General features: G+C 40.1%; 1 long non-coding RNA gene across 20 annotated transcripts in view; it reads left to right on the forward strand.

Annotated features, from left to right (window-relative positions):
- The window catches only part of LOC101803684 (uncharacterized), a 75,556-nt gene extending 63,808 nt beyond the window's left edge, over positions 1-11,748 (forward strand). For 18 of the 20 annotated variants that reach the window (XR_011810122.1, XR_011810124.1, XR_011810126.1 and 15 more), the window contains 2 exons: positions 4,661-4,860; positions 8,594-11,748. This is a non-coding gene — a long non-coding RNA (uncharacterized lncRNA). The remainder of the gene's footprint in view (positions 1-4,660; positions 4,861-8,593) is intronic. The other 2 variants (XR_011810132.1, XR_011810137.1) reach the window with 1 other exon arrangement.
- Positions 11,749-17,738: the final 5,990 nt, after the last annotated feature.

A 17,738-nucleotide genomic window follows, 5' to 3' on the forward strand; every position in this document is an offset into this window, starting at 1 on the left:
TTTCCAGTTCAGCCCTTGGAGACATGAATCATTAATGCTAAGTGCAAAGAAACAAGGTCCTTTTTACCCATGGGGGGGAAAGAAAAAAACCATAAACACCGAAAAAAATGAGGTAGGACATCTGGGAGGAAGCAACCAGTTTTTCTTTATGCCAAAGCTAGCTGTTGGCTTTCAGTATAAGAAATAACACAGTGGTCTCTCCCCATACTCTGAAATTTTTTCGTGTGTTACTGAGAGCATTCACAATGCTAGTAGGCTGGGGTCAGAGGCATCAGGCTGTGAATCAGCTGAAATAGTCATGGACTTCTGCTGCTGGTGGCTCTGGGAAGCGTGCTTACATGGCTCACTTCTGTAGCTGAACTGCTCTAGTTTTCCTTCAGGGCAACAAGCTCACGGACTCACCTGGGCTCTGTGTGGCTCTGAGGAGTGCTTGCACCCATGGAGGGTCCCTGCTTGGACTCTTTGCCTTCCTATCACAGTGAAACAGCCCTGGATTTCCATGCCATGAGGGCTGCAGGAGCACGGCACTCAGGATAGGTGAATTTAGTTGAAAGTGTGGCCTGGGCATCATCCTTACTACGCGAAACAAAAAGAGGTCCATTGGCGTATTTTCAGGAAATAAGAGGCTTCTAGGACAGAGCCCAAAAAAGGCATTCACACATGAAATCCTGTGTATTTCCATAGCACTGACATAGTGCTATGAATGGCTAATGTAAATAATAGCCTGAGAAAAAAGTAAAACCTACTTTTATCCTCTTCAGCAGTTTTTCTCATTGTCTTCCTGGACCTTTTCCAAAATTGTAGTATTTTGTAAAGTTAGGCTGGCTCAAGCCTCAAACAAGCTGCTTGGCAATGGGGAGAAGGGAAGAGAGTCCTGGAACAGCCATCCCTAACCTCAGCTTTGAGTGAGGACTTTCATGGCCATTAGCACAAGGACACTTCGGGTGACCTCAGTGAACCAGATTCTTTTGCCCATTGCAAACTGAAATTTTATCCTCTATATCCAGCAGTTTAGTTTTGCTCTAAACTGTCTAAGCCTGTGGCTCCAGACCTATAGATCTTCACTTCAATTCTCTCTCACTTTGTATTTTGTTCTTACTCAAAAAAAAAGTATTTATTCTTACTTAAAAAAATTAATAACTTCATTTAAAGAAAGAAACGGTAAGAAAAGGGTTTTTCAGTTTTGAGCACTGTGATTTACAAGAGAGATGACAGGGTGTGGAGCTGCTGCCTGGTCCCTGCAAGGTATGTATAATGCAATTAGTCACAGGGCAACATAAATAGACACTTCTGAATTGTAAGCACTTCTGTGACTAGCAGACATGCTGCTGCCTCATCTGGGAAAAGTACACTTTTTCTGGCATTTACAAAACAGCTGGCAACACCTCTAGAAAGTTTTCTGCTTTTGCCCAGAGCTCTTAGTTACGGAGCCATGAGTTTCATGTGGTGTTAATCAAGAGCTGAGTTAGCCATACATTTTGATGTGACTATTGACTTCTTAAGGACATTAGTTGTGTTTCAGTTTCTTATCTATTTTTTTGGACTGAATATCCTTGCCCTGGAAAAACTGAAAACAAAAATCTCTTGTTACATTTTTAAAGCCAAAATCAAAATCCTCTTGGGAATGAATTGTTTTCAGTTCTCTCGGTTTGGTAAACTGCTTTGGAAGGTTTGCTCAACAACTTCTGACTGTTTGTCAAACAAATGGGAGAATATTAACTCCTGCCTTGAGACATTTTTGGGACTTGGCATAGGGTTTCTGGGAAATATCCCAAAAGAACCAACAGCAGTTGATTGAAAGCAGAATTACGTTACATTACATTGGGAAAAAAAATCACCAAAAATATTATTTTTATATTACATCTACAAGTAAACTTCATTCACCAAAGACATCACTGGGGTGGGGAAAGAGGAAGAGTTCTCATTGACCATACATTCCCACAGCAAGAATTACATTTACTGTGACATAAAATAATCATTTGGATGAGATACAAAACCAGAAGGAAATATAAAGATGAGCCAGAGCAGACCTAGGTGGGTCAACTACTACTCATATGCCTGTTGCATCCTTCCTTGGGCATTACAAATGAGGTAGCTTTTACCCAGTCCTTTGAAGTCCTTAGAATGAAAATGCACAGCTCTGAAGAAGAACATATGAAGGGTGAAATACACAAGCTGTTTTAGATGTGTATGTATATACTGACAGATGGTATTATACCAAAAGCAATGACCAATTTGCTATTCTGTTGTTGAAAACCCAAACTAACAATCTGAATGTGTAGGGAGTCAAGTTTCCTTTTGAAATATATGAATTGCTCTTAATCATGACATTATAAAATAATAAACACTTTCCCTTTAAATGGCTTTGACACAGCTAAAATCAAGCCTATTTTATCAGAAGAATCCCTCAGGACCACAGATTATATAGAGTAGTTTTGCTTCAAATTCTTATGCTTTTTCCACTGGGAAGCATTTTAATTTGTAGTTTTCTGACACTGTCTTCTAAACAGTTTGTCCCCAGCACAATACATGAATTCTACGTGCCATGTTTCATTGGCACATTAGCAAGGACACAGAAAAACTGCATCAACATATCATAAAAAATGCAAAAGCATTGAACACTTATTTACAGCTCAAGCTGTTCCAAACAACTCAGTAGCTGAAATGGCTGAAGACCTACTATTTCTAGGCTCACTGTCTAAATCACACCTAATTTTCTGCGATCTATTGCTATCAGTAGTGGGGAAATCAGAGGAAGATGAAATGAGCAATCCACTGTTGGCAGTGATGTACGTGAGAGTGTCTGATTCAGAGCAGACACTGATATTTCATCTAGCAGAGACAGTTCATAAAGTCACGTGCCTTGAGGTGTAGCATGAACAAGTGTGTGGCTGGGCTCCTCTTGACATTAGCAATAGACTTCCTCAGGCTAGCCAAGTCATTTGCAAAGCTGCTCAAAGGCTGTCCATGTTTACAAGATTAGTTCTGAGCAGGACTGTGCTCTAACATTGCCTTTTACCAGACAGAGAAGAATGCAAGTTTAGGGTCATTGTCTCCTCAGTTTTCTTTGGGACACCTGTTCCACAGAAGCTTCCTTTCAGGGACAGGACTGATAGCATGGAAAACATACATCATACCTCAGATGTGCCTCAAAGCATGTGCTGGATGGGAGGAGTCACTTCCAAGTATGAGGAGGAATATTTTTTCCAGGACCCATTCCAGGTTGCAATGATGGGTTTTCTAGTGGGTGTTGTTTAATGTCTTCGTATGGACTGAGAAGCTCAAATCCCACCACAATTCAGAGTCAAGCACATGACTGAGTCTGTGGCTTAGTTGATTTACTGCCTTCAGCAGATCAGTGGCAGGCTCATTTCAAAAAAAAAAAAAAAAAAAAGTTTAAGGTAGTTTTAAGGTTTAAACCTTTTTAAAACTGAGTCTACTTTTCTGATAAATAACTTTATAGAAAGGAAGAAGTGTCAGTCCTAAATGCATAGAAGGGAGATGGGACCTTCACTAGAATATCCTAAAGATCTTTGCATTGTAACAGTTAACCGGAGTGGTACGTTCATATCCCGTTATGAAGCTGGTTTTTTTTAGGGGGGAAGAGGATGTATGGCAGGGTCTTGCTGCTGACTTGGCATGGGGCTGGGAGAGGAATTTAGCTGGGATTTCTGGGACAGCCAGCCTCTACTCAGCTGGATCCAGATCTGTCCCTTGTCTCCGCTCAAGCAACAGCCCAGGGTGAACAGGGGACGCCAAAGGAGCCTTTGTTTTATAGTCCTTTGCCTTTTTGCTCCTAGAGCTTTTTTTTATTATTACTATATTTTTTTTTCCTGCATGTCCTCTATTATTTCAGAAGCTTTCCAGTCTTGAAAACTTTTTTTTTTTTTTTGTATTTTTCTAGCTTTTAGAATCTGGATCTTGATTGCCTTATATCATGGCTTCCTTGCAGTTCCTAAACATTCTCCCCCCCCAAAAAAAAACACTAAAGTTGGTGTCTGAGCCTATAAGGAAGTGTTATAGAATATTTTTATATAAGACAGATTAATGATTTTGAAAGACGATGCATTTGTCATAAGGCAGAATTTTGGCAGAAAACTGAGCTTCAGTGAACAGCTGTTTTCTATCTTGTCATGCATCTTCGAAGATCTAACCTGAATTTTCTCCTGAATTTGAACTTTAACAAAATCACGACTCAATGCTATAAAAAAAACCAAACAAAACAACACACACAAAATGCACATACACAAAACTTCCATAGATTTAAAAAGTATGAATTCTAATAGGAAAATATTTTTAAATTTCATTCCCTATACTTTTGTCTGTGACCTCCTAAATTGCAATTTTTGCTTGGTGGCGCTAACGTAATCACATAGAGAGGTTTCTGCATTACAATTGATCACCCTGGAATTTAGAGTCAAATTGAAACTGTGAAATCTAGAAGAGAAATCTTTATGTAGTATTTCTGGAGGTCACACACTGGGATTTCTTTTTTCTTTAAACAAATCAAATTTCAGTGTTGGTATCCTACATCAATTACAAGAGGTTTCTGAAACAACATTTTATTCTGTGTAAGGTACAGGCAAAGAAACACTTCCAATGATACAGCAGCAGCAAGAGATAACTGTACATTCTTTATCACTCTGTCATTTTATTTCAGAGTAAAAGTCTAATAAACTACCCAAAGTGGTTGCTTGAAGCCTGTCCCTTGGGAGCCTTGCCAGGATGGCAATCTGCTTGCTCACTCTGAAGCACAGGCAGAGCAGGAATTCTTTCCTTTAATGACACCAGTTCTGCGAATTGCAGCGTGTGAACTCAGCTTGACCCTGAGCGACAGACTTTCCTAAAAATGACTCTTAGGTAATGTGGCCAATTCAAGGTTGTTCCTTTTGGCATATTCTGTGCTCTTTGCTTATCTCTAGAATGAAGCTGAACAGTAATCCATTATGCTTCTCTCTGCTGAGCTCAGTGGGTATCATTTGCAACTGTAGGGAGGAGAAAAAAATGAGCACAGAAAGAAAAAGTCTGGAGCAGGAAACAATGGTGTTGTTTTGGGGAACAATTAAAACCTAATGCATGAGGCTATTGCTCTTCAGAAAAAAAAAGCATGAAACAGACTGGGAGATCTGTCTGAGAAAATCTCTATTTCAACAGCCAGCTTGGGGCTTGTGCTAGTGATCACGTATACCAGAAAGGTGATGTGTTTCATGCTGAGCTTCCAGGTATTTGCTTTTATAATGCAACATCCTGAAAGATGAGCAGGCTGGACCAGAGTGAAGAGGGAGAGGGAACAGAATGACAGCATTCACCTTCTGGTGAACAAGGTAGTCGTGAACTTGGGCTGCGAGAGCCCCTCTAGAGAGCTGTGGTGGAGCCCAGGGTTGAGGCAAGGAGGATGCGGCAGCCTCCCCAGGGTTACTCTCAGGGAGCCAAGGGGGAGAAGCTGACGCTTTCTATTTCAGCTGCCATGACAGGCTTTGAACAGACAGACAGGGAGGAAAAACTGCCCCGCATTCAAATGTGGAAAGTCCCCAGTGTCCCAGAGTGTGTCAGAAGGTAGTTCCTAGAGAACACAAGGGGCAGGGGGGTCCTTCTCACCCCAGTTCTCCTCAAGAAGCACAGCAGCAAAAGCCAGAGAGTTTCTGTGCTCCCTGCACTGCTGTCAGTATTTGCATGCTTTCCTTCCCCTCCACCATGAGATCAAGACCTATTACCAATGTGTGATCCTCTGGAAGTCAGGAGAGCAAGAGCAGCTGGATCAGCAGGAGCAGTCTTTCCCTCCAACTGGTCTGTAAGCAGGCAAACTGCAAGAGGCTGACATACTACAGGGTACCTTGCCCAAGGGAAAGTTTGTTCTTTGTTCCCTTTTAGCCAAATTAGTTTTTATTCCTAAAAGACATAGATTCCTCTCTCTTTTAAAATCTCTTTAAAAGAAACGAGGCCCTTGCAGTCATGTTTTAGGTGTGAAAGCTGGTGACTGTGCTTTATTTAACGGATGTGTACATGTACTTCTTTGTCTGTAGGCTGTGGATTTGCTACAGAGACTGAGAGCTGTGGGGGTCACACAGTGACTGTATATTAACAAAGGCTGTTGAGAGTTTCTGAGATTAAAGTCTCAAGAGTAATCAGTGTGCTGGTCAACGTGCTGATCTCCATGTGTCCAGCTTTGTTATGTACCACCTGTGAAATGGGAAACCAGGATCCTACAGTAATTATGACTGTTATTCAGGGAAATGGTTAGAAATTAAAGGTCATCTAGGAAACCAAAACCAAAAAAAATCAGCCTCAGAAAGAAAAGACACTGATGAAAACATCTTTCTAGGTCTAGGAAGTTGAAAAAACAACAATGCTAACTTTAATCTCCACAGAAACTTGACACAGGGGTTGCAATGTATTTTGTGACTTTTCTGGACTTTCCTGCTTGTTCCCAGCACAGAAAACAAATGTAAATCACTCTGGGGACAAGTAACCGTCAAAGGCTCCATTCCTTTCATTCCCTTTCTTGCCATTTCTCTTTCAAACCCCAATACTTGCTTTGCAGAGTTTATTATTAGCAGCTGTGCCTGAAACTGGGGAGAGTGTTGTAAGAGGAGAGCTATATATATATTTTTGCTTCAGATAAAACAGTGTCTCTTTCTTGGCATTGAGTGTCTTGGAGCAACTTCATTGTTTGGCTGCATGGTGTGGGAGTGAAAAGGAGAAGGTAATCTCTGAAAAATCACCTTGAACAACCCATTTAACTCCTAGGCTGCTCTGCAGTCATCTCTGCATCTGTCCAGCACCCCTCAGAGCTCTGTTGCCAATTTATAGAGGAGGCAGCAGTCAATACAGATGTTTACACTACGTATTCTTATATCTATCTCATATTCATATATAGAAATGTCTAGATATGGGTTTGGAAATGTCCCTGTGCCACTATCTGTAGGCATCATTCTTCACTTACAGAGTAGTAAAGAAAGAATAATACTGAGATGGTTATAATGCCTCTTCTCTTATTTAATATGCTGGGTGCAATGGTCTCTATTACATTCCTATAAATTATTAACTCTTTTTTCTACATAAAAAAGTTTAATCTTTACAACTTCCTAACAGATATTAAGACATGATAAAATGAAGATGGCTTCACACTACAATTCATTAGGACTTCTCTTTTAAGAACAAAGTGGAGCAATGTAGTATTAGTGTTGATTTTATCAACTGCTGTCTTCTCTAAGGGAAAAAGTCCCTGAAGATTTAAGAGAGTGTTTTTTGTGTGGCAAGCTCTGGGGAGTCATGCTGCCTGTATTTAAGGTCTCTAGAGGTCCAAGTCCCTCAAGACTGCATGGAGGACAGTCCCAGACTGAGAGTCACAGTGATTCCATACCATAAGAAATTATGCTGCAAGAAGAGGAATAAATGTAACCACAATGCCCATTTTATGGCTTGCTCTGGAGCCCATTAGATAAAATGATCTTTGGACTAGTTCCTCATCCAGACTTCCTTTAGCAGGATTACTATTGCACATCATGCAAGTGTTTGTATTTCTCTCTTTCTTCTAATCAAGAATTAAGCTTACAAACCAGAATTTAGTAGGATTTTGGGCAACATGATCCATCCTAAGCAGCATGTCTTTACACAAGGAAGTTTCAAATACTACTTTACTACTTTCAGCCACAAAAATAATAACTAAAAAAAATAGCTCCAGCCCTGTTTTTGTGTGTGGCCCACCAGTGTCATGGCAGAACATGGAGGCAGGAATGAACAGAGTGCATATCAGTGTTAGGCACGTTATATAGAGCTGGTGTATGATTGCTGGTGGAGAAAGAAAGTCAAATATGGCATTCATTACCTCATTCACAGCCTGATAAATCAGTCTCTGTCTTTATCCTCAACTATTTGGCTTTTGCCACCCCCAGTCCTCATGACTTCATCTTCATAATGAATAATTCAATAAATATTTTAAAAACTCCGGCTATTATTGACTGTTTAAATCTTCCTACTTTATGGTTTGTGGGGTTTTCAGGAATTGCTGACTGTCAGTTCTCTGTAGTAATTACAGGTTTCATATAGGGCACAGGGAAGAAAATAATGTTTCTTGGTATAGCAAACAAACAATTCATTGAAACTGGTGTAACTGACAGACTGCAAAAAATATAATTTATATATAAATACATATATAATATAACAGCAGTGGGTAGGAAAGGAGAAGAGACTAGTGAGTTCTTGAGGGACAGAAGCAGCAGAAAGAATGTAAAAGAAGAGGAATGCCAAAAGAATGTCATTATTGGCATTCAGTGGTGGAGAGATTGAGTGAGAGGCATTGAGGTAGACATGAAGGAATATGAGGATGGAGCAGCTATTGTTGGTACAGATTTGTGCAAAAAGAGAGAAATGCCAGGAAGGCTGGGAGGTGAACAAGGGCAAGAAGGCAGGGTTTGAATTTTAGCTTCAGGGAATAAGCAGTCAAAATGAGATATTCATGCTATGACTGAGGAAAAAATATCAACAGAGCAGGGGAGTATAAAGGACAAGCAAGAGAGCAGTTCTGAAACAAAGCAGTATTGAAGTTCACCTTGCCATCACCTAAAACATTTTTGCCCTTCTCTTATTGCAGGCAAATCAGGAAAATGAAGTGGTTGCCTCAGACCAACACTATGCATAAAGGAGAGTGACGCTGCATCCCCTCAGTGCCTGCAGCATCCCAAGGCACAGGACAATGTAAAAAGACCTTATGTAGCACTGTGTAACACTCCAGTGTTCATGAGTCTTGAGACTTCTGCTGTAGTCCTGTGAAATGCTCTTGCTTTCCTTGCCCACTTCCTCATTACATAGCTTTGAGCAAAAGGAATCAACTTTCTGTTTACATAGCTAGTAAAGATGGTTTCTAAATAGTTTCCAATGCCTGATAGATTTGTCATTTCAAGGACATCACAATGCGCTGTTCCAAAAGTAACAAGCAATTTAAAAGACAGAAAGGAACTTGGGAATAGGTCCCTTTCCAAGAAACTTGCTAGGGCATTGCACATTTTCCTAGTTAATAATAACCTTCGCCATTCTCTACAGTGGTAAGGGATTGTTCTATGGGAACAGAAGATAGGTTAGGATTGGAACTGTTCAGAAAAAAAAAAAAAAGAAGAAAGAAAGTGTAGATGTTTCCTCCTCTTATTTTCTTGTTCCTCTCTATTTGACTTTCATTTGTGTAAATATTGGTTAAACTGAATGGCAGATAGAAAGGTTTCTCATTGTTGTGCCAGGAGATATCGATGAATTTCTAATGCTATCTTATATGTATCCTTCAAGTGCGGTGAATGTGCCACTTATTTCCCATTATGTAATGGGATATTTTTATATTAAAAATGTTTTAAAATAGTGTTTTTACTTTTTAAAGATAATTTGTAAAAGCCAAGATAAATTGAAAAGAAAATATTGCAAGAAAATCCTGAAAGAGGATATATGGAACAGTACAAAGAAAAAGAGAAGGATGATCACAGATATCAAATGGTTTCTGTATACAGAGATATTAAATAGACTTGATCTCTTCAGCTGGAGAAAAAAGCTACTTTTACTCCAGGCTGAAGGCAAAGCAAAAGGAGAGATGCTCTTGATGTAAATTGAACAGGTTTGGTGGAAGAAAGTTTTAACTACAACTATTAAACATGACAGAACAAACGAATCTTCCAATACAGAAAGTCTCCAAGTCTACATGGGAAACTGAAACAATATACTATTGGAAAGATGTCCCTACACATTTCTTGTCTGCTTCCTCCCTAGGTTTCTGCTCCCTACTACACCTACAGGACTCTGACTGGAGTGACTCTTGATCTGATAGGGTACAGGTGCTGTTACAGTCCTCAACTTTTCATCTCACCCACATTCCTCCTCCATGCAACACCACTCTCTGGAAGTTAGAACACAAACAATGGAGTTAAAGCAGATTACATGTGTGAAAATGAAGGGAAACAGCACATTTTTCTGGGATTTGCAGATGCTGTGACAGGCTGCCTTAGTTAGGAAACGTCAGAAGTGTAATCGTATTAATAGAATCATTTTCTTATGCATGTGGAAATGGAGATGATGTATCATTTACAAGTGAATGAAGACTCAGTGTTGGTAACTGCTGGACTGCATAATATGGCCACAAAATGCTTCCATAATAATGAGTCCAGGAAATTATTGCACAGCTGTAACACAAGTGTAGAGGAGATTAGTAGAGACTTTCAATGGATTTTTAGGTTCTCCCTTTTTAAAAATACCTTTCATCCTCAATGCAGCCTGATTGCGTATGGTAGCCGGCATGAAGGCAAGCAGCAACTGCAGCAAAGTTTTGCAGAGAAAACGTGAACATATGTGGATGTGCTGACATTGTAGCTCCAGGATGTAAAGAACTTCCAGAAGTTAAATTGTATGAAGAATGACAGGATCATCATGATTTAGGCTTTACTCAAACAGAGTAGGAAATCTTCAGAAGAAATTATTTTCTCCCTGACCTATTTACTACAATATTTTTCTAATTCCCTTGGCTGTTGCAATTAGAGTTTGATTATAAGCAGACACAATGAGTCTGTGCAGTCATTTATTCTGCTGTGATGGCTTGTGCTGTGTTTCTCTTACCTTCAGGTGGAGAAGCTAGCAGAAGGAAGCAGATGGCCTGGGACACCAGTCCCAGATGACTGGGAAAATGACACTGGGAAGGGATATGGCAGGTAGATCTGCTTTTATCTAGAAAATTTTATTTCCCTGCTTACTCAAAGCAAAAAAATTACTTCCCAAGACACATTTTCATTCATATGCAGTCTCCCCCCACCAAATAACTGAACTCTGGTCCAGGCTGAAGCAGTAGGTCCTCGGAGCCTTGTGAACTCTCTGGAATTTATTCTTAGATGTTTACAAGGACAGGAGACATGTTAATAGGAGAGGCACACAAGATCCCATGTGATGTGTACAGGAAGAAGAAAAGAGGGTGTCATTATGAAGAGGTCCAAGTTTTCATATGCATTATGACCAGCTCTTCTAACCTACCAACACACGAGTAAAACCCATATAAAAATTCCACAATACAGCTTTAGTGATAGGATCTATACTACTTTGGTCATATCCTCAGCTGATATTAATGAAACCTGAATAGAGGATATACTCCAGCTGTGCAGATTTACTCTGGTGGAAGATTCAGGCCTCCGTTTTTTGCTTGGCTTTGGGTTATGACATGTTAGATTTATTGCCTCATTTGCTACAGTAAATGAGAGTCTCTGGGCTGAGACACATTCGATAGCAGCGTGGTGAATGGACTGGCTGAGGAGCAGGACAGGAATAAAGAGAGAACATTTGTTCTGAAATACAGAACCCAGTCCTGATTTCTCTCCTAGTCCATCATTACTGCTTTCCACATTGAGTGAAGATAATCTGCTTTGAGACTTGAAATGAGCAAAGGCATTTTTTTCCTAAATGAAAAGTGTTGTAGTGAAACAGATTTGACAGTCCATAGAATTCACTATAGATCTTTGTTGAAGTGGAAAGGGATTACCTAATTTCTGTGCTAAGAACTGATGTTTAAAGTGTGCAATGGAATACACAGATAGTTGTATAGGGCACGACAGTGTTTTGTTTTACGCTTACCTACTGTCTTGTATGGAGATCGCCAGACATCAGCTGGCAATCATGAGAATTTGGGGAACTTGTGCCAGAGAGTGTAGGCTCCTGAAATAACAGTAAAACCATACTTATGATTGTAAGTACGTGATAAATGAGTAAATATAGACAGATGAGACATGATGACTTTGTGTGTGACAATAATATAAAGCCGGTGAATGTGGTGATTGCATGTAACGAATGAGAAAAAAAAATTCTCTTTTGATTTCTGACTCAGACCTTACATTTTCTTGGAATTTGACTAAAAACGGCCACTTCAGTAAGGATGAAATCTGCTTCACAACAAAATTCAGAGACTAAGTTTTGCAGAAGATTTTAGAGCATCTACAGTCAGGCAACTTTTTACCTTTTTAAGTATAAAGCTCCTGGTACCATAAAATACAATGTCCTGGTATTTACAGTTGATGTGACAAACTGTTTTAGGGTATATGATAAAGCCCTTCATCAAAGCTGTCTTCACATGTTTACTTACAGTCATAAAGAACAATGTTTGGAAATAGATCGTCCTCAGTTCTCCCTAGAAAGGACAGTTTGTTCAGTATAATACTTGATGTTAGTGGTGGGATCTGGTTTTGGATTATCAGCTTGTAATTAAGGGAGCTGTTAATGCTGAGAAGGAATTTTGAGCTCAATCTATAATCCATTAGTAGTTTTAATGGACAAAAATGTGCTCAGCGGAAGAGAGAATATAAGCTGTCATGGTGTCAGATGCTTCACTGGGTGAGAGTGTGCGGGCTAAGTCCATGGAACAGCACTGACACAGAGGAGCTGGAGACCTGGCGTGGCACTGACAGATGAGCTCTTAAACTCTTCAGAGCAGCAGCATAATTTTTGGCTTTCTTCTACTGTGAATCTTCTCCACTATTTCTAGTAGTTAATAGAAAATATCCTCAGTCAATGTATGGGGTTCACAGTCTCTCAGTGTAAGTGATCCAGGCATTCCTACGAGGGCCTCTGAGGCAAGATAATCTCGCGCATCACCACTTCCAGGTTGGACAGCAGCTTCATACCTGCTAATTGTTGCCTGGAGTGTGGCAAAGCCCAAGGAGGCTCCTTTGCTGACCGAAGGGATGGGAGTATAGCTCAGTGATTATCGATAATGAGGCAACTATTAACAAAGCATGGGAAAAAAACACAGGGAAAGTCAGGTAGCCATCACTACCCTGACACTGAGGAAGCCTAATCAATTGATGAGAAAGATCACTTGTTTGCTAATTGCAATTAGTTGAACAAACGCTGAGCAGGGTGACTTCCCTGATGGCTGGGAGACTACACTGTGGAGCCCATCCATCTCAGAAGCAGTTAATTAACTTTACTGCCTGTTCCTTCGCATTCAAGGAGGAAATGAGTCCTGTTCTGTCTGTGTAACCTTTTACCTTTATTTATTTATTTTGCCATTACTTCAGTGATTCAGTTGACACTCTCTACCTTGCTTGCTGCATAATCACCTCTCAGATATAGTAATTACATATTCCATGGGATTCAAAGGCCCTGTTTGCCTCCTTTGCTGTCCCAGGAACCGAGATGACTTTTCTCACCTTTTCCCACAGACAGTATGTGGAAGGAAAACACCATTGCCTACTGCTGGTGCTCAATGAAAATGTGTGCATGAGTTTATCTTAAGGATTTTGCAGGGAGACAGACACTGTGGACATAATTTTTCATTTTCTAAAGGAAGAATTGCTCAGTCTTTTCAAAATATTACAAAGAAAATAATTTTAAATCACCAAGAAATTAACCAAATCGCTTTTTCTGTGACTTTTTTTTTCCTCCCCATTTTGCCCCTGCATGTTTTCTAGTCCTGTTGATCTGTGGCTTTTCAAAGCCTTTGTATTTTTCAAACAGAACCACTAATTGCACCTTATGTTTGGCCTTTCATAGCTAGCTACATTTTTTGAATTTACAAATTGCGCAGAGGACAGTATTTCTATTTCAACTATGCATTCTGCTCTTACGAGTTGAGAAAAATGACAAAGAAAAAATCAAAATGCTGAAATAATTATTTCCAACCCAAACTGGATGGAATAAATATTAGTAATCAGTTTTAAGGAAAAATAAATCATTTACTCATTTCTAAAAAAACTATTTACCAAATATAACTTTCATCTTTCTGCAATCTGCTTAAAAGCAACAGTTTCTTTCTCTCTCTCTTTCTTTCTTTTTCCTTTCCTAGGAGGAGTGACCAAAATATAAAATATACTACTCCCATTAGCCTGACAGTATACCAGCCTTGGAGAAGAAAACCCAGGGGGCAGAAGCCCAGGCCTGTCTCACGGTTCATCTCAGGCACTTCTGTTAACACCGGTTCTTTCTAGCAGGGTTCCTGTTTAACACTGGAGTGGGTTGTCTGGAGACGCGTGAAGTCTCTATCTTTGGAGATACTCGAGGACTGACAGGACAGAGTCCTGAGCAGCCTGCTGTAGCTGACGCTGCTCTGACTGGGGCTGGAGTAGATGATTTCCAGAGGTGCCTGCTAGCCTCAGCTATTCAGCAAGCACATTGCAGAGGCAGCATTTGCTAAGGTGGAGCATCACAAATGTGAGAACAGTTGGGCCTCCACTGTGTGGAAGGGCAGAGAGCTGGACCTGCATTTCTAGACAACTAGACCATCAGGGCTCCCTCCTCCTGGCTGGCCCTGGCTGCTTTGCATGGACCGATGTCCTACTCTCAGTACCGGAGCATTATAATTCACAGACTGTGCTTGCTGCCAAACCTCTGCTGCCCTGAAAGGCTGTTTGTACCCAGTAGAACTGAAAAGAAATCACTCCACTACAAATACATTAAGCACATGAACAGCTCTGACAAGAGGTAGAGCAATAATTTGTTTGGTAAGCTGGCTTATGCTTTATTGAATTCATTTACTGGCTGTCCAACAGCTCCATCAGGCGCTTTTTCAGCAGCCAGATGTAGAGACATGACCTCCAGTCTAGAGTCAAGTCCAAAGGTCCTCCCCACTTCTTTCCTACAGTGGTAAAATGAAAATCTCCTCAAGCAAGCAGAGTTGTCCTGCCATAGTCACTTACGGTATGTGCTGTGCAAACTAAACATTAGCATCATTTCAGCAGAAGCAGCTCGGTGCAGCTGTGCCAAGCTTTAGCAGGTTAATGTGCTTTGTACATGTCTAAAGTGCTTAACAGTTTGATGTGGCAAGGCCAGAAAATACAATTTTAATCAAATCTGAGCATTGTTCTCTCTCCAGGTATAAAAGCTTCATGAATGCAACAACCTGTAATACCTCACATTCATTTTTTTCATGCAAGTTGAATACAAATTGTAGCATGTCTTTAACAGCACTGATGTGGTAATAGAGACAGATTGCAAACTTACCAGTGAAATACTGAAGAGGACATTTTGTCTTAATGACTTTGCAAAGTGGGAGAAACAAGTCATCAGAAGTCTACTTTTCTAAAGGGAAGCCTGAAAAAAGCAATTCAATGTTGGCCACACATGTATAAAGCAATTATGGTAAATAAGCCATAATACAGAGAAATGTTAATCTATTTTGTGAGAGATAAGGCAAAGGTTGGCTGGCTTCTACGGGCTCAGCATTGCATTGCAACCTACACACTCAAAATGTATTGTACATAATAAATGGAGTGGGAATAGCTGATGAATATCACAAAACGGAGACACAGAGAGCTTTGCTGCACCACTGGATAATGTTTGGGTATTTGTTAGTGACAGATGGTAGGCTTTTTCATCCGTATCTGTGTGCCCTGGATGGAGGATTGTTTGATGACACATGAACAGTTACTGTCACTCTCTTCTTTGTCATCTTGCAGCATTCTTAAAGCTTTGAGGGCCTTATGTGTTTAATCATTTATGCAGGGATTTTATGAGGCAGGTGCTTAAGAGTGTGGTAGGAGGGAAGATAAAACAAATAAATTAAAGTCAGTTCCAGTTACTCTTAATCCCAGCAAAGGCACAGACTGACATCACTTAACTGCTCCTAAATGGCCTGGGTCTTGTGTTACCGTTGGAGCTGACGACAATTGTGGTGTTAACTGATAGCATGCAGAGGCCAAATAAAGGAACACACCGACATAAAACCATGTATGGCCAAATTCCCTCCTCTGTGGATGCCAGTGGGAAGGCACAACATGCATTGAATACCAGAAAAATAATTATGAGCTGAAATACCCTTCAGACCAGTCTTACATTGTTCTGATGCCCAGACCAGATGTTGCAAGAGGCTGGAGGTGACTGAAGGTGACTGGAGGTCTCTCCTCATAATGGTTTAGCTCCAAGAGGTGTGCACCCCACCAAGGGCACTCTGGTAGCAGGGTACTCGTGGGGCTGAATCCACACTGGTCTCAATCCCTTTATCTTGGCTGGTGGCTCCAGCTTGTTGCTGAGAAGTCTACTTAACACTTCTTCAGCTGCATTTTAATGGAGAGAGAGAGGAAAAACAAATTTAAAACAAAACCAAAAAACAGCCCAAGAAAGGTAAGCACTTCTATATGGGAGAAGATCCAAGTCCTTACTATTGCACAGCTCTATCATCCCTTCACAGGTAACTGCACTCTGTCCCTCTGCATGTGGTCTATTGCATTTTCGCCTGAAGGCAAATCAATGCAGCAGGAGAGCTGCCCCATCGAGTCCTTCAAGTGCTTCAGCCGCCAAGAGGCACAAGGCTGTCCTCTCTGCAGAAGCCTGAGATAAAACAATTCGAGCTTTGATTAGTTGAGGCTAAAGCCCAAGTTAACGAATATTAGACAATGTTTCTTTTAGACCTGCAGTTTTTGCCTACCCATTTGTCAGTATGTCTTTGTATGTTCCCAGAGGAATTTGGTCTTATTTGATGAAATATCTCATGGCTGGACTGTCTCCAAACATCAACTGTAAGCCTGATTAATTATCAAGGAGATCATCACAATTCATAATAAGTTGTGTGCTAATTACATGTACCCTATGAGTATTTTCCTCTCATTTGTCTTGTGAGTGCTCATTTTGCAGATTAATAATGAACATGACAAATGCAGTGAAACCAGTGTTGTGGACTATCAAATTAAGGCATGGGGGGATTGTGCTCTTAATTAAAACTACTATTTGCTCGGAATTACAAATGGTACTACTCATCTTGCTTCCAGAAAAGGCTATTTATTAAAAATGCAGTATTCCCAGGAGAAAAGGCACTGAGGCACTCTTAATACCAAAAGAATCACTTAGTATTGAAAACTCTTTCATATCCACACTGAGTTGAATAGTTTATGAAAAATATCAGCTTGTTAGACTTGAAGTTCATTTCTCTCTCTCTCTCTTTCATGTAGGCAAGTATAAATAAGCATTTGTCTTTTGTTTGATCCAAAAAACTCAAGTCTGTGGGTTTCTCTCCCCAGTTGGGCTTGGCCTAGAGTTTCTCACTAAATCTGTCAGTGAGCCTCACAATAACTTTTTGTAGTCAAGAGGTACAATAAAGGTGGTTGTGAATGGTCATCTGTCAGAAGTAACTGTTTTGGTCACTGACAGCTTCATGGGCTACATGAAACTCTGCAGTCTGGAAGTGAAAAATGGTTTACTTACATTTTCAAAAGAGCCTCTCACAGGCTAAAAACCCAGTATTTTTGGTTTTGAGACAAAAAAAGATGTGGATTAGCAATGTGTGCCGTGACATCTTTGGATTTTAAGCTAGAGGCTAGCGCTGTAGCAGCCAATGTTTCAGAGAAATAAGTTCTTTCTTTTGGGCATCAAAATTCAGCTGGCTGTGGGGTTTATAGTTTGCTTGGGAATGGATTCCTTTTGGTTAGATGGAGGTGTATTAGCAATTAGATTTTGTAGCGATAACTTTATGTCAGAAACCTATAAATCCTATAATTTCTATTTAAAATCCCACTACTCTTAAGTTCCTTTCTATACTGCTTTTCTGATCACCATTTCCTTCATTCTTTATAATAGCTTAGCTAAATTTCTAATGAATGTTCTGGTTTCAGTAAAGTATCTTGTGTTCTTCTAAAAAGCCTCACATTAAATTACTATAGAGCTGTGTTTCCCTGGCAATCCCTCCTCCTCCAGTAAGCTAACTAACCTTAGTGCTAAAATAAAAAAAAATATTTTCAACAAGGAATGATTTCTCTCTCACTTAAAACTCTGGGATTTCAGAAATAAGGAAGATG

Source organism: Anas platyrhynchos, chromosome 6 (genome assembly GCF_047663525.1).
Source record: "Anas platyrhynchos isolate ZD024472 breed Pekin duck chromosome 6, IASCAAS_PekinDuck_T2T, whole genome shotgun sequence".
Lineage (NCBI taxonomy): Eukaryota > Metazoa > Chordata > Aves > Anseriformes > Anatidae > Anas > Anas platyrhynchos.